At 48.4% G+C, this 20,280-nt stretch overlaps 1 pseudogene; it reads left to right on the plus strand.

Annotated features, from left to right (window-relative positions):
- The first annotated feature begins 874 nt into the window (after positions 1 to 874).
- LOC124093805 (E3 ubiquitin-protein ligase TRIM58-like) lies at positions 875 to 15,345 on the plus strand (annotated as a pseudogene).
- Positions 15,346 to 20,280: the final 4,935 nt, after the last annotated feature.

The raw sequence follows: 20,280 nt of genomic DNA on the forward strand, positions 1-20,280 counted from the left end.
CTATATTCCTGCAGGATCGGTGTGTGATATTTCTCCCAGGTAATAACTTGTAATGACACATTGGCCTGACTCTGTGCTCATCTCTCCCAGTTGACCTCAAGGCTGCTTGAGAGATGAGGTCCTGGCTCTGTTCCTCATCCTCACGCCTCAGGCCCCAGGGTTCTGTGGCTACCAATAAACATAAACATGCACAGACAGACTGATTTGCCAGAAGCACGACCCACTGTCACCTTAAAACTCATCCATAGTGAAATTACACTTTGTTCAGATGACAGACACTCCCACCGACCTGCCAGCCTTCTGGATGACATTAAAGACCTCATTGTACTCCTACAACTTTGCCTCCCCTTGGGGGAGCAGGTCTTTGGTTAATCCCCTACCTGCTACTGTCTCAGTCTCCCCCCTCCCATAGATGCACTGATGGTGGTGGGAAATGTGCCTTCCAACTAATACCTTGGATTACCTCTTTCTCACTTCCAGTGTATGCGCTGCCCCAATTGTAATACACCAGTCCATACTGGCTGTCAGCAAATGGGTGCCACATTTTTTAAAATATTTATTTTTTATGTGATGCTGGGGGTGGAACCCAGTGCCTCCCACGTGCTAGGCATGCGCTCTACCATTGTACAACCTCAGTCCCAGTGCCATATTTTTTAAACCTTCAGAATTGTTGCTGGGCTGTAGACCTATCATCATTATGTGCATCTATTCAGGTATCTCCTCTTCAATGGTTTCATTTCTTTATCATTAGATAATTCACAGAAGATAGAAAAACTAAAGTTGGTGGAAAGAAGATTAAGAAAAATGAGCATACTATATAAAGAAAAAGATTTAAATAATGACTATGCTATAGGAAGACCATGGAGTGGATCAGCAATAAGGAGAGGAAGGAGCTCAGTTATTCTTCAAATCTCCTGACCCTGGAAACATTAGTAGCTGCTCCACTGCGAAGGTGCACGCCCAGACTCCAGGGAGAAAGGCTCAGCTGGGCTCACCCTTAGGCAAGTATGTGCCTCTGTGTCGAGTTCACCTGGAATATCGTGAAGACCACAGAACCGGGCTACAATCAGCTAATTCCCTTCATCGATGCACTTCAGGTTACTTTGTAAAATCTTGTTAAACTTTGGACTTTTAAACTTTTGAGATAAGTAGTCAAATCTCCATGATGCTTCCCTTTCAGATGACTTAAATGTTGCATTACATCAAAGCACTCAAATAAAAATATTCCGTGGAAGGAAGAGTGAGGAAGAGAGAAAGAAGAGCTCAGCTTCCAAGGAGATAAGGATTACTTGAATGTCAATTTTTACTCCTGTGGTTGAGGGTGTCTGCGTTGTAAATCATCAGCAGAAGTGGTTAATTAAGACTCTTGAACCCCAGCCAGCGATAACCCGTCCTGGCCATGAGCCCTTCTCTTGGTGCCAAGCGACAGAGGAGATAACCGGCGCCGCGGGGCAGCGGCAGCCACGCGGCCAGGCGAGGCCAGCACCATGGCCTCCGGGGCGCCCGGGGAGCGGCTCCGGGAGGAGGCCCGGTGCTCCGTGTGCCTGGATTTCCTGCAGGACCCCATCAGCGTGGACTGCGGCCACAGCTTCTGCCTCCGGTGCATCTCGGAATTCTGCGAGAAGTCGGAGAGCGCGCAGGGCGACGTGTACGCCTGTCCTCAGTGCCGCGGCCCCTTCAGGCCCGAGAACTTTCGGCCCAACCGGCAGCTGGCCAGCCTGGTGGACAGCGTGCGGCAGCTCGGGCTGGGCGCGGAGCCCGCGGGGGCGCGCCAGTGCGCGCGGCACGGCGAGGACCTGAGCCGCTTCTGCGAGGAGGACCAGGCACTCCTGTGCTGGCTCTGCGACACCACGCCCGAGCACCAGGGCCACCGCACGGCGCCGCTGCGGGAGGCCGCCAGGAGCTACCAGGTGAGCACGGGAGCCCGGGTGCCGAGCGGGGCCGCGGGCCGCTCGTGTAGGACGGAAGGCACCGGGGCACCGAGCGCCCGGCCCGCCGGGTCGTCCTGCCTCGGCTCCCGCTAGCCAGCGCGGGACCGGCTGCTTTCAAGCTGGTCTTTTTCTTCCCGATCCCAAGCCAGCGGGCTGTGCAGTGAGTCTCGGTGACAGCCTTGCACCTCCGTCGTACTCTCTTCCACTGACGGGATTCCTAGGGCACAGCGTTTGCCTGGTGTCTGTCTAGGTCCCTTAACATGGGCACCAAGGCCACCCTCGGGCTCGGACCTTCGTGAGGAATAGCGTCTGCTCAGGCCTGGACTGTCTGGGTCCCCTGAAGTAGGACAGAGTTGCAAAGGTGCTTGACCCCAAGAGCGCTCCGAGGGACTCTGCCCAGGTGTCTTCCCACAGGTGCCCTCTGGTCCTGGGACATACTCTAAACACGTGCCTGTCCCGGAATCTGGAACAGCTGCTAGCACAGAAGAGGTCAAAGCTGTCTTTTTAATCTACTGGCACAGTTAGCCAAAGCACTCCATCACACTGTAATTAAGTTCCAAGTACCAGCTTTCTTAAAGCGTTCATTTATTTATTCTATTTATTTGTTTTAAGTTAAGGACTGGGGTATTCACCAGCCAACATTCATCTGGACAATCTTGGAAATTTCTCTCTTGATTTTTCCTCTTGATTTCTATTATCCTCTACAAAGTACAGGTATAGGTGCTCTCTAGCCTACCTGAAAAGTCAAGTATGCTCCTGTCTGTCTAAATCCCCAAAGTACCATACAGAACATGGCTGCTGTGATATCGCTAAAGATGTTCTCTGTTTTCAGTAGTCAATTAGATAAAAAATAAGTACCATCCAAACTCCTTGGTCTGTCAATCAGACTTTCTAGGTTCTGAAGTCCCCTTCCTTCTGCTCTTATCCAAGCCAAACATGGGCCCCAGCAAAATTAGCCTAGTCACTCTTGTCCCCAAACATGCCTCTTCTTTCACCTCCTTGCTTTTTTGCTCAGTGTCTTTGGTTCCAGGGAGCTTTCCTCTGTCTACAAGTGAGAATGGCTCTATTTCTTACAAACACCAAACATATGCCTCTTTTTATTCTGATGCCACCATGAATTCTAATGTTACTTTATGTGTACTTTATATAGAGTATTATAATATTTTAAAGTGAATGATATATATGTAAGATTTATTGAATAAGTTTAGAGGTAGAATTTGTATTATTTTCTACTAAAAACATATTTCTGTATGTGTTTTTATGGGAGCTTCCTGTTTTAAAAAGAAAGGCATGTATATGCCTCTTGGAAGGGTCTTATCATTGAAGAGATGTAATTTCTGGGTTTTTGTTTGTTTGATTGTTTGATAGGCTTTTTTACACTTATTTTACTCCTTTTGAGATGTACAGAATATTGTGGTTTTCACCTAAAGTATTTTATTTTATTTTTATTTTATTTATTAATTTATTTAATGATACCAAGGATTGAACCCTGGGGCTTTACCACTGAGCCACATCCTCAGACTTTTTATTTTTTTATTTTGAGATAGGGTCTCACAAAGTTGCTTAGGGCAGTGTTAAATTGCTAAGGCTGACCTTGAACTTGAGATCCTCCTGCCTTACCCTCTAATTTGCTGAGATTATGGGCATGCACCACCGCACCTGACTTCATTTAACATATTTTAACCAACAAGATTTATTTTTGGTGAAACACCATGACTTATAGTACTAATAACAAACACACTTTTCTCATTGTAATTAATAAGAAATTGTATCACTCTTTAACCTAGCACCAATAGATGACATTTCACCTAATAATGTCTTCATTTCTCTCCATCTATTTTTTACATATTCATTATAAGCATTTTTTTTTCAAAATTGGCACCGTTATAAAATGTACTTATTTGACATTGTAATTCTATTTCTTGTCATTAAGTTTCCTATCGTGTTGATGTAAAATGTTTTGCCACTCATTTTTACATTTTAGTCATTGTAGTTTTACAATAGTAATGGTACAAGGAGTACGATTTTAGATGAATTTTTGCATCTGGTATTAACTGAGTTACCAGTGAAGGTGTCCACCTGCATTCTAGGGAGTTTTCCAGTTGATCCTGCAGGTCCTCACAGTCTGCTCCACACAGGTGAAGCTGCAGATGGCGCTGGAGCTGGTGAGGAAGGAGATGGAGGAGGCGATGATGCAGGAAGCCAATGTGGGGAGGAGGACTGTGCTGTGGAAGGTAAGAGGCCTTGGGCCTGGGGAGCTGCAGGCACCACCCTCTTCCTGAGTCTCCATTTGTTGAGAGCCACAGTTTAGTCAGAATGACGCCTGGCATTTTTGCCAGATGGAATGGTTGAAAGGTGACCCTGCTCTGGGATTAGGGCTGCTGGGGTGGGGGGATTAGGGCGGATCCTGCTGGGAATAGGGCGGCTCCAGGATTAGGGCGGATCCTGCTGCCTCTAGTTAGGGAGCCCACTACTTTGGAGTTCCTTTTGAGTTCTGAGAGAATTGGCACACAGAGCCCGGTGGAGGCAGTGTGTTCCCTGGAAGTGTGTGTAGAGTGCTGGTGAGAGTTCGGGAATAAAGGTTGCTGTTTGAACCTACAAGGCTGTGTGGCGGCTCGGTTATTTTGTGCCCAGCCAGACTGCAGCATCCATTCTCCAGCGAGCTTGCCATTTACTTAGGCGCTCCATAGAAACATCTCATGGCCATCCTGAATTGTCCCAGACCCCAAGTGATATTGTTCATTTTTGTTTTTACCTCTGTCGGCAAGACCCTATCCAGATTATAAATAGCTTTACTCTCTTGATCTTACTGTGAAACTCACTGCTGGGGTGGGTGCCACCACCTGCTACTGTAGTGTCAAACTGTATTTGTCGGACAGTTAAACAGTGAATGCCACAGGCCTGGTGACAGATGTGGTGTAGTTCCCAGGGGCCATCTATGCAGGGAGGGACTGGAGCCTTCAGCCTCCTTGGGTCATCCATCCACGGTCCCCTCTTTCTGCACCTCAGCAGCCCCTCCCCCCTTGCTTTTCTCCTACATTTCATTTACACACAGTGGCTGTGAACCTGGACCACATGCCCTCCTCTCCAGTTCCACAGCTGGAGAGGCTTTGAGTCACCATGCTTGCTGCTGCCTTTCATGGCAGAGGCTGGAATGTTGCTTGGCCCCCTACAGTGCCCAGAGCAGCAACTGCACCCCTCAACAGTGAATTGTAGGTCAAACCTGCCACAGTGCCAAGGCTGTGAACCACATATAGTGTCATGTTGGATGGGTTTTTTAGGTACACAGTACAGTATATAACATGATCAGATATATTTTATAGAATATTCCTCTTCTTTCTCCTCCAAATCACCATGCTAAAATCATTCTTTATATTATTTTCTTCCTCAAAAATTTAGTTTGATACACTATCTTCATACAGATATTTTCATAAGGACCTTTCTTTCTTTCTTTATTTATTTATTTATTATTGTGCTGGGCATTGAAACCAAGGTGCTAGGCAATTGAGCTACATCCACAGCCCTTTTTACTTTTTATTTTGAAACAGGTCCCACTAAGCTGTAGAAGGTGGCCTCAAACTTGTGATCCTCCAGCTTCAGTGAGTCACTGGAATTACAGTGCACCACTGTACCTGGCTCACAAGGACCATTTTTGCTATATTTTTCTTATGAAATAAGTCTTATCTTCTCCTATTGCTATGTCTATTATAGGTAAAGTTAAGCACTGATTCACAATCTTTATTATTTAAAGGTAATAATATTTAATTTTTTAAAATATTGGCCTGACCACAGATTTATGAAATCAGGAACCCAAGTGCAAGATCTGAATTCCCGCATTTTAAAACCTCCAATGCATGTCATAACATAGAAGTGATGCTAAGATATCTCGTTCAGAGGCGAGTAGACATGTCTGAACTTCTTGGTCGCTCATGTTCACATGAGCCAGAACCATCAGGCACAGGCTTGATGGAAAGGAGCTCTAAGTTCTGCAGCAGCACTTCTTCTTTCTTCACATCCAGAGGAAATTGTGGCACTCAAGAGGGTGACGTGAAGGAAGCTGGGCTGCCGCGGCCTCTCCACCCCGTCATCCCTGGTGCACCCCTGGACTCCCCTCCCTGTGTCAGTGCTCAGCCCTCTCTCCAGCAGCCTACCCTGGGAGACAGTGTGCATTTCTATGCCTCTCGGGAACCAGAATGTGGAATGCAGAGTCAGTGTCCCTGAGGAGAAGGCCAAGAGTGTATGAATCAGTGATTTAGAAAACAGTAAAGGAGGTAGGAATGCAAAATGGGAAGAAGGAAGTGGGAGACCTTGGCGCTGTGGCCAGTGGGCCATCAGCTCCTTGTCAGGAGGAGTAGGCACTGTCCCCCCGTAGGCTGTCGCTCAACAGCACTCAGCCTCTGCGGTGGATGGCAGCAGTAGGCGGCACCTCCCCGAGAGGGGCGATCCAAAGTACCTCCAGTCATTTGGGGAGAACTATTATTTGGATTACAAATTATATATATATATATATATATATATATATATATATATATATATATATATATATATGTCTTTTATAATAATTTTGATGATAATTTATGTCTTTCAATTAAACCAAGAAATTATCAGGTTTAAAAACAAAACAGACAACCCAAGGTGCAGATGCTTTGGGAGGATGATTTGCCGCTCATGCTCAGTTTAAAGCTGGGTTTCTAGCTACTAATTTCAAGAGAATAACATTTAGATGCGATCCCCTGTGCACAGTGTGATCCTTAGGTTCAGTCAGACACCGACGTGTGAGGGCCAGGTGTGCCTCAGGGGCAGAGCGCTTGCCCAGCCAGAGTGAAGCCAGGGGCTCTGTCCTCAGCACCAGGAAAGCAACAACAAGAGCCGTGGTGGGAGATTTGGGTAGGGGCTGGTGTAATAGCCTGGAGTGAGTGGCCTGCGTGGCAGTTAGCTCTTCTGGGCTCTGCAGAGGACACGGCCTTGTGCTGGTTTCTTGCTTCTCCTGGGACAAGAGAACATCTGTGTGTTCTCCTGTCACATTGTCCCTCACAGCCCAGGCCTTCTGCTCTTCCTGGCCACCCATCCAGCAGCAGAGCCAGCCCTCTGCTGTGGGGCCACACAGGCTCTCGGAGGTGCCCAGATGATCCCCACGCTTCTCTTTCTGCTGCATTTGACTCGTGATATTGAAACCCGCGTGTCAAAGGCCTTGCCTCCAGCCCTGCAGCACAAGGGGGCCCATGGCCACAGTCTTCCCAGACTCTAAGCTTGAAAACCCCACCGGCCACCTCTCCTGTTCCCGGCCTCTGGTTTCTGAGGTCCTCCCCAGAGGTGCAGAGCGAGGGGGGGGGGTGGGTTCAGGGGTGGGGGTTGATGCTGGACGTCCCTTCTCTGGCTGCCCATCCCACACACCTTGCCCCAGCCTGATGGGGTCTCCTGTTGCTCCAGGAGAAGGTGGAGATGCAGCGGCAGCGCTTCAGGTTGGAGTTTGAGAAGCACCGCGGCTTTCTGGCCCTTGAAGAGCAGCTGCAGCTGCGGAGGCTGGAGGAGGAGGAGAGAGCCACCCTGCAGAGACTGCGGGACAGTAAGGACCAGCTGGCCCAGCACAGCAAGGCCCTCAAGGAGCTGGCAGAGGAGCTGGAGGAGAGGTGCCAGCGCCCAGCCCTGGGGCTGCTGGAGGTGAGGTGGCCTCAGGAGGCCAGGCCCACAGAGGCTGAGGGGATGGGGACAAGCCTTGGCATAGGACACGAAGGTACCCAGCTCTCTAGGACAGAGCTCAGCAGTACTTCCTTAGAAGGCATCTTACGACCGAATACTGGGCCCTGAGTCAGGAGGAACCCAGAGGACCATTTAGCTCATGCAAAAGACAAAAACTTCAATATGTGATGAGTTAAAATTAATTATTTATGGAATCGTGAACAGCTGGGGCAAGGATAAGGTGCACCATTCTGGCTGAGAAACCGTCCTTTTATCAAAGATGATATTGCTGATTTTCATGAATGTTCAACCCCCAAAGCCTCTGGCAGCCCATTTCATGGAAAATAGCCAGAAGTATGAGCAGTGCTTCACCTAGTCCAGCTTGAAATTCCGGTGTTAAGTCCTAAGGGGAGTGTATGGTGGGAGTGTATGGACTCCAGGCATGGTGGGAGTGTATGGACTCCCGTGCAGATTTCTCAATCTGTTGGGACTTCAGAGCAGCCTTTTTAAAGTTTTAATTGGAGACACTCACTCAGAGGCCCAGGCTGGCCTTGAACCGCCCCCTCCTGCCCCAGCCTCCCCAGGGTCTGGGGTCACAGACACAGCTGTTCTGCCCCACAGGTGTTGTTCACAGGGCCGCCTACAACAGAAATTCATTCACCTGGTACTTTTCTCTGTACCTTGCCCCAGTGACAGGCAAGGATTCTAACCTAAAAGAGAGTGCAGATCCCCACTGAGTGGCTGGCCCACAGTGTCCCAACTGACTCGCCTCTGGACACTGCAAGTTCCAGGCACATAAACCCAGTCGCTGTCTTGTGACATTTGCAAACACAGTTGTCAATATTGTGGATCTGATGGGGAATCACTAAGTAACTGCTTGAAACGCTTTTATCTACCAAGCACTTTATTCAATCTGTCCATTCTATCTTCATTCCCATTACCAATGTCATGGCTGTGCTCATTTCCTAATGAGTAAACAGAGAGCCAGAAAGAAATTAATTTTTCAAGTATAGGTGGCAAGTAAGCACATGAACGTTGGCATTTTCAAAAATAATATTCACTGCATTATCTCAGATAACATCTCATTTAAAATGAGTATTTCTTTGCACCATATAAATGTTAAAATGGTTTATAGTACAAATCATAGTAAGAATATAGTCTTACATAATTTTTGTCTGTGTCCTCTCTCTTTTTTCTCTGATACCAATGATCTTCATTTTACCCCACTGGCCAAGACCCAGGCCGATCATGTCCATAAAGGACAAGGCAAATGGTTTCCCTGCATTCATGCCTTGTTGAAATTTGTCCGACCGTTGACCACTTTTAGGGAAGAAGACAAGTGTTGGAGGTGACCTTTTTGTTACCCGCTTTGAGATACACTGTTGCTGGATAGTAATGACTTCCTTTCTTATCTCCTTAGACAGTTAGTAGCTTTGTCTGTTGGTTCAGAGAATTCGAATTTGAGGATGACTTTTTCTGGAGTACTGGGACAGACACAGGGCCCTGTTCAAGTCAGGCAAGCCCTCGACCATGAGCAATATGTCCAGTCCCAGGATCTATGCCGTACTTATCTCTGTTCCTCGAGTAAATTCCAAAAACATGTAGGATTTTTACCCTAATTCTATCTGTATAAAATGCAGAATGTAACTGTTAAAATAGCCCAATAACTAGAGCTATCAGTTGCCAATCCACAGTTGATGGATAGGTTTCATGGGAATTAATATAAACTTTGTGTAGTCTGACTCTGTTCTAATTATATTCCTGATTTTTAAATTTTAGAGTCATGTGAGAATTCAATTATAGCCTTTTTTGCCTTTAATTAACAGAGATTCACTGTCACCTGCAGTCTTATGTTGCTTGTTAATTATTTCCAGTACATTCTAAAGACATTTTCATGGTGTGTCCCCAGTCAACTGTGGGAAGCACTTACACCTGCTTGTGTCTCTTACTTCCAGGGTGTGCAAGGAGCCCTGAGCCGGTAAGTGTACTTTCCGCTCCAGTGAGGGAGCGGGGGAGGCGGAGAGGGCTGGTGTGGCCATGCTGACATTTCCGGGTTCTCTGTTCTTCTCAGAAGTAAGGCTGTGATGCGGCTGGAACCAGAGACCATCCCCATGGAACTGAAGACCACGTGTCGCATCCCTGGCCTGCGGGAAATGTTGAGGAGATTCCAAGGTGGGTGGAGCCCTGGAGCCTGGGAACTGATGCTGAGAGTGTGGGGCTTACTGCTGCCCTTACTGCCCTGGCCTGTGGCTGTGGTGAGCCGCTTCTGCCGTTTCTGCAGACTATGGTCGCCATTACAAGATGGCGCTGGCTCCGCTGTGGTCTGTGACAAACAACTCCTTATTTGGGAGAGTTGGCACATGGTTTTTCACCACCCTATGAGAAAGCTCCACGTGGCAGCTTCGCATTGGGGCTTGAGATGCTTTATTAAGGCTGGGAGGGGAATCCGAGGGGAAGAAGAAGAAATATCAAGGGCCTGAATAAACTGCTGAAAGAAGATTCCTGAGTTGCGTCTTCCTTGCGGGCAAGGGGTCGCGACATGTGGCCACAGCAGAGCAGCCACAGCAGAGCCTCAGGTCTCTGAAACTCACTGTGTGAGTGTGCTCTCATATGCGAGGGAGCTCACAGGGTGTCGTGGCCTCTCACCTGGGGCCCAGCCTGGCAGACCTCCAGCTCCTTCCCGGGTACAGTGCGTCAGCCCTGCCCAGCAGAACATGTGGGTGTCTCCCTCGAGGAGTCGATCAGTTCTCCAGGGTTGCCCCGCTGGCTCCCACTCACTCAATTCTGACACTGTCCACCTGCAGGCATCATCGAATCCCACAGGTTGAGGGCCTGGTCCCGCAAAGCTGTGCCCTGCTTCAGGAGCAAGGAACAAGCAGGCTGTGGCTTGTGCCTCTGACCAGCCAACTGCAAAGCAGCTTTCCCGGGACCCGCTCTATGAGCATGGTTTGTTTGCTAGAGCAGCTCCCAGAACTCAGACCCTACTCACACCTGGTCAGTTATTGTACAGGGTGTTGCAGAGGATGTGGACCAGAAGCCGGGTGGAGGAAACCAACAGGGTGGTATGGGGAGGGGCAACACACCCTCTCTGGGTGCTCCTTGCAGGATCTCCTTGTGTGCAGCCACTGTCAAGCTTCGCCTTTGGGTTTATGGAGGCTTCATTTAGCAGGCATGACCAGTGACACCACTGGCCACTGCTGACTCCTGGAGCTTCAGCCCCGCTCTCCTCCCAGAGGCAGGGGGATGTTGGACTGAAGGTTCTATCCCTTTAATACAAAGGGGGTTCCCTGGAAACCAGCCCCATCCTGAGGTCATCTAGGCCTACAAGCACCAGCCATCTCATTAGCATGCAAAAGAGTCCCTTGTCTCAGGACTTTTGGGAACTGGTGTGTCAGGACCTGTAGACCAAAAATACACTGCACTCTCTCACCATGACTCAAGCACTGCCCTTGGCCTTCCTGAGGATTTCAGTGTTGGGGTGAGTCTGGCTGTGAAGGGGTGGAACAGTGCACCTGCCTGCAGGAAGGGGGAGGGGACATTTGTGCACAATCCAAGCGGATGCCAGTCAGGGACACCCAGAGGGTCTGCATGAAATGGCTTTCATGTTGTTCTGTAAAATGGTGACGATTCAATATTTTTACTATTTCCTTTTAAAATCTACTTTGCACCACATAATACAAACTGTGGCTTCCCAGGGACAGTCTTGTCCTGTAATGAGAAAACCTACCTCAGTTGTAGCACCCAGTGACCCCCCCCCCCGTTTGGTGGACAGGTGAACATACACTAGCCATGTGACTTGATGAGGGCCTTTGCAGCACACCCCCAGACTCTGTCACCTCCTACGCTTTTCCTTTTTACCGAATGAAATAGTTAGTGAATGAATCCAGCCCATGCTGCCTGGTTTATGCTGCCCTTTCTACCAGTGGAGTGAATCATTGAAGAACAAAAGCAAATCAAATGTGCTATGACCCGTGATTCACGGTGCAAATACTGACTTCAGTTACCCAGGCACACGGCTATGAGGAGAGGACACGGGCTTCTGTAGACTGTGATGAGGGTGGCCAGAGGCTCCAAGTTTGAACTAGATGAGGGGAAACAGTGACGTCCACTAATTTCTACAATTGATGCATGTTAATAATCATAATAATAGAAAGAAAAAGCTGCGCAACAGGGAGAGGAGCAGAGCATCGGGCAGCAGGAAGTGTGGCAGGTGTACTGGGACGTGAGGACAGGATGGTGAGGGCAGCCCAGGGGGAGGGCAAGGAGGACAAGGCAGCAGGGCTGGAGAGGTGGGCTGCTTCTGTGAGCGGCACTCAGTGGGAGAGCACAGGGTATTCCTGGGGAGACAGCACGGTAGGACTGGCCTTGTGTGCACATCATCCGGGTGCTTTATTGTGATGAATTAAAGTCACCAAGACAGCAGCTGGTGTCCTTTGTCACTGATCAGTAGCAGATGAGTGTAGGTGACCCCCAGTGTTGGTATGAAAGGTTCCAAATGGCCACATCCTTGGCCGGCCATGGAAGCGGAGCTGCTGGGATCTGCTCCTGAATGAACTGTGTGTTGTGGTGAGAGGAGAGTGAGGAGGACCCAGGGTCTTGGACCCCGAGAACTGCCACACAAAACAGCTGGTTGTGCTGATGGCCATGCTGCAGGCAAGGCCCAAGAAGGGCGACTGGCTGGTTTGGGGGCAGGTTGGTGCTGTGGCAGGTATTGAGCATCCAAAACTGGCCAGGGAGGCATATGAGTTCACAATAAGGACCTTCAGGGGAGAGGCCAGGCTGGCAACGCGCTCTGCAATCAGTAGCAGAGGACTAGAGTTGACTGGAGAGTTGAGTGAGCCAACCTATAACCATAGGGCGTGAGCCGGAAAAGAAGTCCCCAACTTGGCACTGCAGCTTGTCCTGGGGCAGTGACGGAGGAGAGGGGAGATCAAGAAGGAGGGAAGCATGGGCGCTGGTGAGTCTGGAAAAGAGTAGGAGTCTCTCCAGGACAGTCAGGTCCTCATGGTGCCGACTGACACAGGAGCATCCCTTCACCACCCTGGTGGCCACTGGGCAGGTGGGCAGGACAGTTTGTTGTGCGCGATGGTCCCATTATCCTTGATAGCTAGGTTTAGGAGAAAGGAACAGGGAGAACTAGTCAAAGCTCGTTCACAGATTTCTTTGGCTAACAATGGAGCTGAGCATTGTGCAAAGAGGTGACATGTTAAATGAGCCCGGCAGTCCCACAGGAGCCACATTCCAGGCTGGTATTTGCTTCCTCTGGAGTTGGGAAACCAGGTACAGTCTTTGAATCTCCTCATCAATATTGTGGGGTGGTAATAGCCACATTAGAGGTGGCTTCCTAGCCGGGTTTGATGGTACATGCCTGTAATCCCAGCGGCTAGGGAGGCTGAGGCAAGAGGATCATGAGTTCAAAGCCAGCCTCAGCAAAAGCGAGGTGCTAAGCAACTCAGTGAGACCCTGTCTCTAAATAAAATACAAAATAGGACTGGGGATGTGGCTCAGTAGTCGGGTGTCCCTGAGTTCAATCCCTGGTACCAAAAAAAAAAGAAGAAGAAGAAGGTGGCTTCCTGATTTAACATAGGTAATGAACACACAGAGCCTAATGATGTGGCCAGTTAGGTTTAGGTATCCATAGAAGTTCACAACTATCTTGAAGATGAATTAGACTAGTACGAGTAGTAACTGTTTTTGCCATGACCTTAAGGTCTATTAATGAATTTACTACCTTTGAGTACTTATAAGGAAGTACTCTGGTTTTGATGTAGATGTGTTTGCCTACTATGTATGTGAGTCAATCCTGCATCAGTCTTGCTGGGACTCCACAGTACATGTTAGATGGTCCTCCTCTTGCGGAACCAATCACTACAAACAGCCACTTTAGACCACATCCACTAGTAAGCTCACAGGTCCAAAGATCAGACTTGCAGGTGGGAGAAGCTAGCTCCCTTGCTTGGGTTAGGGTCTCCGAAGGCCAAAACCAAGGGGTTGGCTGGACTGAGCCTCTCTGAGGAGTCTGGGGAAGGACTTTCCAGCTGGAGTTCCCTGCAGCTGCAACGCCAAGGTCCTTGTTTTCCTGCAAGCCATTATTTGGGGCCACTCTGCTCCAGAGTGCTCTCACCTTCCCCTCATGTGACCCTCCCCACCTTCCACCCTGGCAACGCTGTATCAGAGCCAAGTCTAAGACTCTCTTCTGCCACCATCCTGATAGCTAGAGGACTTTCTAGTTTTAAAGGGCTCGTGGGATTAGGTCAGACCCTCCCAGATAGCCTCTGTTGTCCTAGAATGTCACATAATCATGAAGGTAATAACACCAGGGCGTGGAGTCAGGGCATCTAGCTTACAATACCCCCACCACAGTCACACCACTTTGAAAGTAGTGGATTTCATATTAATGAAATTATCCTATACTTTTTAAGAAAAACAATCCCGAAGCAGTTTATAAATTTCATGCCAAGCGCAGATGATCCTAAGTGCACCCAAGAGCTCTGGGTGCAAATGCAAAGTTGCCTTCGACTGGGCGTTTGGCTTCCCAGCAAGCTGACAGCGCTGCTGTCCTAATGGCCTGGTTAAGGCCGCCCTGGGCGCCCCAGCAGATCAAAGACGTACTCAGACCCTGGAGAAAGGCCTGTTTCTTGGGGCAGTCTGAGAGAGGGCGTTGCGGACGCTCACCCCCGGGGCGTCTAGTCCTTCCCGTGCATTCACGTGTCCCATCACTCTCTGCAGTGGACGTGAAGCTGGACCCCTCCACCCCTCCACGGCGCACCCCAGCCTCCTGCTGACGGCCGACCTGCGCAGTGTGCAGGACGGGGAGCTGTGGAGGGATGTGCCCCGCAACCCCGAGCTATTCGACACCTGGCCCTGCATCCTGGGCTTGCAGAGCTTCTCATCAGGGAGACACTACTGGGAGGTGGTGGTGGGAGCGTGGGCCGAGTGGGGCCTGGGCGTCTGCCAGGACTCGGTGCAAAGAAAGGGGGAAGCCACGCCGTCCCCGGAGAACGGCGTCTGGGCCCTGTGGCTGCTGCGCGGCTGCGAGTACATGGTGCTGGCCTCCCCGTCCGCGCCCCTGCTGCAGCTAGAGCGGCCGCGCCGCATCGGGGTCTTCCTGGACTACGAGGCGGGCGAGGTGTCCTTCTACAACGTCACGGACGGGTCCTATATCTACAGCTTCAGCCAGGTGTCATCGGGTGTCCTCCGGCCCTACTTCTTCGTCTGCGACGAGGCGCCGCTGATCTTGCCACCGATGGCAGAAGCGGAGGCAGAGAACTGGGGGTCCGGGGGCCACCCTGACCCTCCTCTCGTGGGCGACCTTCAGTCCTGAAGTGCTGTGCTCAGGGTCCTCCCGCAGCCAGTCCAAGGGCCCTGGAGAGCGGCGGCGAACGGACCTACAGCTTCACCAAGTGCCCAGCTCAGGGCAGCCTCTTGCTAGGGCCTGAGGAGGTTCCTTGAAATCCAAGCAGACAGGAGATGCTGTGTATGCGGGAACGTTGGACCTGGAGGGTCTCCTCAAACTATTCCCGGATGGCCCCCCATTTACTCGATGGCTTTTCTTTCAAATTAATAGTCTCCTATTAAAGAGTTCTGTATGTTCGTTATAATTTCCATTCTCTTCAGTATCTTCCCATCCCGAGGCTGAATCTCCAGGCTGAGAGATGGAAACCCTGCAGGGGGCCCGAGCAGACTGAGGCTGCTCCCTCCCAGACACTCCCTCACCTTCCTGGCTGGCTCCTCCTCTGTCTCATTCCTTGTCCCCCCCACCCACCACCACCACCACCCCCCCGCCTTTTTTTTCCCCCTAGATACCTCTGGTTGTTTAAAGTTTCATTTCCTTTTACATCAACATATTCAAAATCATCCTTCACAAGTGTGTGTTTCTAGTCACAGTCTTCACTTGCTTTCTGTCTTTATTCTGGGAACAGTTTTTGAGGGTCGTGAAATTCATTGCTCCAACCATAAAATGGATTTCAATCTTCTCTCTATATCTCTGCAAATGTTTGTAAAAGTAGGAATGCCCTAGATATTTGATCCAACTGGTTTTCTTCAGGGTCAGGAGGGACTGAAGAAGGTTTGCATCAGCTTGCCAAAGGGCTGCACCCATTCATGGGGCCAGGGGACAGCTGCAGCCTCCTGCCTGCTCAGGGAACTGGCCCCAGGACTGCAGCAGGTGTCCTTCACTTGGGGTCTCCTGTGCCTGGAACAATTTACTGGCCTTCACAGTATTAGGGTAGGTATTTAAGGTCATGATTGATGTGACTAGTTTAAATTAACTGTGTTATTTAAATAAAATGGTAATGTTGAAAATGAAAGGATAACAATAACTATTTTTGAAGTATATTCTGTACCTTTCCAACAAAATCCTTTAAAAGTCATGGAAGACCCCCTATTCTGCACCTTTGTATTCATTTTTATCTAATATGTAATTGCTAAACCAATATTGTAATATTCTAATGCTAAATGCTTAAATGATGAACAAATATAAATTATGAGCAAATTTAATTAATGTTATCTTGATAATCTGTCCAAAGTGTATTCTTCCTTTTTAACTCCATCTCAAAGTTCAAGATGCTTTTTTTCTTCCTGGAGATTTCTGAGACTGTCCTTCCCTGGCCTTGCAATCATGTGAATGACAAATTTCTTTTCAGATTTTTAATTGTTTTGATGACAAGTAAATGCTTGCCCTCTCTGCCTCTCATTTGCAAACAGAAGAGGTAGAAAGATGTTGTAGAAACCAAGCTGTCTCTGATGTGCAGGCAGTGCAGGGGACAGCTCTGCAGTGCAGCCTTCCCCACCGGGATGACAAAGGTTCTCTGGGGTGAAACCTCCAGGGACCTGGCCATTCTCTGGGACAGGAAGCCTTCTCTGTGGGAAGTGGCAAGTCTATAAGCCTCTGCTCTCTCTGCAGGGTGAAGGGAGCCTCAGGAACATCGCCTGCCTGCCCTGGAACCTGACAGCCTTGTCTCAACAGTGGCCTTGAGACTTGTCACCTCCTGGGTTTTATTTTGATTTCTGTGGGCCACTAAATGTCAGTCCTTCTCAGCTCCAGTGTGCTAAGCTTCAGGGATCTCCACAGTTCCTATTGCGACCTCTTCTTCATTCCTTCCAATTCCTAAAATGTTCCCACCATTCCCCTGGGATTCTGGCTCATTACCCGCCAGATCCTTTAAATCCGTATCTAATTCCTGACCTTCTTCATTCTTTCTCCTGAGCCTTAGCTTTTCACAGTCAAGTGCCACCGGTCATCAAAATAGATATTCTAGGGGCTGGGGACATAGCTCGGTTGGTAGAATGCTTGCTTTGCATGCACAAGGCCCTGAGTTTAATCCCCAACACCAAAAAAAAAAAAAAAAATAGATATTCTAAGCTCTATATGCCTAAATCTTAACCACAAATATCTCCCAAGTCTCCCTGAATGATAAAAAGATATTTTAAAGCCTCCCCTTCTGAAGGGAGGCCTGCTCATTTCTCTGTCACATAGACCAAACATCTCAGTGACTCCTTTCTGCATTTCACTCCAGCTCCCATCCCTCAGCGGTAACACCCTGTTGGCTCCCATGGACCAGAGTCCAGTCAGCCCTTCCCCACCCCCATCCTGGTAGTCTGAGCTTCCCCTCCCTCGAGATCACTGGGTTCATCTCACAGTGGTCCTGTAACAGTGGTCCCTTCACCTCTAATGTAGCCCTCATTGCTCTAAGGTTTATTAAAAAAAAAAATTCCTCTCTTCTCCCCTCTCCCCCTCCCTAACAAGATTTGGAAGACAGTGTCATCTTTTCTTCCCCTAGTTAACTGCCCTGGAACACACCCACTACAGGAAGAAGGTGCCTGCTGAGGATCTGGGAAGTGAGGATCTCTAAAATGTGAATCCTAATAGGCCATGAGGGCAACCTGGGGCCCCCTCCTGGAATGTAACTCTTGAAAAAATGTTTTATCTCCTTTTAGCAAAGCAATGAAGCTTCTCTTTCCTTTTCCTCAAAACCTTGGCCTCATTAATAAATTGGCCTTGGGGACAGGGACCAAGCTTTTGGTTACAAATCTTGGCACCCCAGATGGGACCTGAGAAGTACCCCCACTCTAGGTTTCTTGGACAGTCCTGGCACCCCATGAACTGCACTTCCATGCTGAGATGTAAGATGAACTTTTGGAGAGCTCCTGGAAAGTTAGGGTGAGGGGGCCTCGGGTGGAACTGAACCAGAGGAGCTATTCCTGTAAGTAAAGGGAGGGACGCAGGGACTCCCAGCAGCTGCTGAAGCCCCTGAGCTCAGGGGGACTCTCACCTTCCTTCCCTGCACTGTAAGGATCCCTCCATCTTGGTCTACTTGGAGAAAAAGGAAACTGAATGCAGTAAAGTTTCGGCACCTTGGCCACCTGGTAAGCTGCCCAGTGCACATTGAGACCTTTGATTCTACACTTCTGGTCCCCTTTGTGGGAGCACCTGGTTCCCCACCCCTATGGGAACATCTATGACACCACTGATGTAGGAGTCGCGGATAATCGGGAGTTTGGAACTTGGGGAGATTTTCCCCCTATTTGGTCTGTTTTAAAGGTTCCCATCTGTCTGCCATGGTTTGGGGATCCTCTCTGTTTCTCTGTCATTTTGTTTCTTTGTATCTGTTTCTGGCCCTTTAAGACATGGGCAATAAGGTGTTGATCTAATAGATTGTTTCTTGGGAAAGATCTTGACTGAATGGGCCACCTACAGATGTAAAAGTGTCTAAGAAAAAATCATGTTTTACTGTGACAATCTGGTCTTTGAATGGTTTTCTAAATTATTGTACAGTTGGGAGTTGGTCTGTCAGAGATAAAATAAGTGTTCTGTATATACAGACATGTAGGCCATTACATAATAAGGAGACTTAACAGTCAAAACTAACTTGGATGCAAAAGGTGCTGCTTCTAATGTGTGAGCAGCAGGACACCAAAGGAGGACTGAAAAAAAGAAGTTGTTTTCCTTTCAACCCAGTGCTGACAGTGTGAGCACCTTCTCAGCCTGGCCCCAGGCAACTGCAAATCATCCTGCTGTGGGTCAGGATCGCCAGTTCTGGGATCAAAAAATAAACAAATAAATGAATAAAACTCAAGAAAGCTGCCTGGTCTGTAGAGAAATGGGCGAACAGGATCTGCCCTCTACTCTGCTTTTTAGCCACTCTTTGCCCAAGGATAAAAGTTTGAGAACAGGGCTCAGTTTGCTGCCTCTGAAATCAAATGAAATGTATGCGGGCTGTAGGTCTCACTGATTTTCTTTCTGTGTTCTTGTCTCATGGGTTCAAAGAATGAAATCCATAGAGGATGGCAGAGGATTAAAAAATTTTAAATTATTTTTGAGTGGGGAAAAAGAAATGAAATTCCCCATCATGTGAGGAAGAAAGTGGCCAAAAGCTTTTCCACTTGAGTACACTAGTCTGGGAACTTAAGGCTGCTGGATAAAGGCTCTGATCAGAGTCCATGCTGAACAGACATTAAAAGCGTTCGAACTAATTGTTGGAATCTATGCTGTAGGATGTTGGGAAGGGATAAAAGTTACTGGCTTGGCCGTGACTTTCTATTTGGCTGAATGCCTTTAGCCCTGAAGTCTGAATTTTTTTTTTGCAACCTCCATTTGGGTCCACCCCCATTTCCATTTTCCCACCACTCTGGGGACAAAGGAGTGGACTGGAATTCTGGACCTCACTGGGTTGCCTTTACATTTGGAAAAAATAAACAAATAAATAAATAGCCTTATCTGGAGCCCACTCATTGCCTGATGATTAACTAGCCTATCTTAATGGTGGGTAAAAAAATAAAAATAAAAGCTGCCAGTCACTAGGAAAGGGGCAATGGGTTCCAGTACTCTTCAATAAAACAATAACCTGAAGAGAAAATAGTCTCCCCTTTCTAAGCTCTGACAGCATGTCCTATTTGGCCAGAGGACACTTCTGGGTACAGCCCTACTGTTGCCCAAAAAAACTAAAATACAAGGGCCTAAGCACCTATGTCTTGGCCCTGCTGATTTCTGCTGAGAGAGGTCCCTAACAGTCTTTGTATGGTCATTGTGACCTTCCTTGTACAGAATTCCCTAGACACATACACACATACAAATGTAGAGAGAATCTCTGGGTACAATTAATTGACAGTGGGGAACTCACTTAAAGTTGATGGCATTATGATGATGATAAGGGAGACTGGTCAAACAAGGATAACCTGTGCCCCAACCTCTTGAGTACAAACTGGAAGGGAAAAAGATTAAGGCACAGTTTTTTTGTTTTTAAATATTCCAGACTGATCCCTCTCCTGGGATAAAATTTGTTATAAAAATTAAATGTACAGATAACATGCTCACGCAAAGAATAACAACTTCATTTGCAAGTGCCTTCCTCTCTGCTGGAGGTCTCCTAGAAGAGAAGGAGGACTTTCAGGCCAGAGGGACCCTGAGAAAGTGATCAATGTTTTCTCAACCACAATTTTATTTTAGGAGGAAATAACTTGCCCTTGAGGGGAAGGGATAACCCCTTAAGAGAGAGACATTAATGGGGATTCATCCTCTTCTGGACGGTTGTTGGAAATGTGACTTGAGTCAGCTTTTCCAGATCTCCTACTCTGCCTATGCTGCCTGTTAAAAAACTCCACACTAATGAGTAACAATTTGTGCAAGGCTTGAGCTCTAAAATATTAAAGTATGATGCCCATTACTTTT

The sequence above is a fragment of the Marmota monax genome, unplaced genomic scaffold (assembly GCF_021218885.2).
Source record: "Marmota monax isolate L192 unplaced genomic scaffold, Marmota_monax_Labrador192_F-V1.1 WCK01_AAM20220418_F8-fsc00376, whole genome shotgun sequence".
Lineage (NCBI taxonomy): Eukaryota > Metazoa > Chordata > Mammalia > Rodentia > Sciuridae > Marmota > Marmota monax.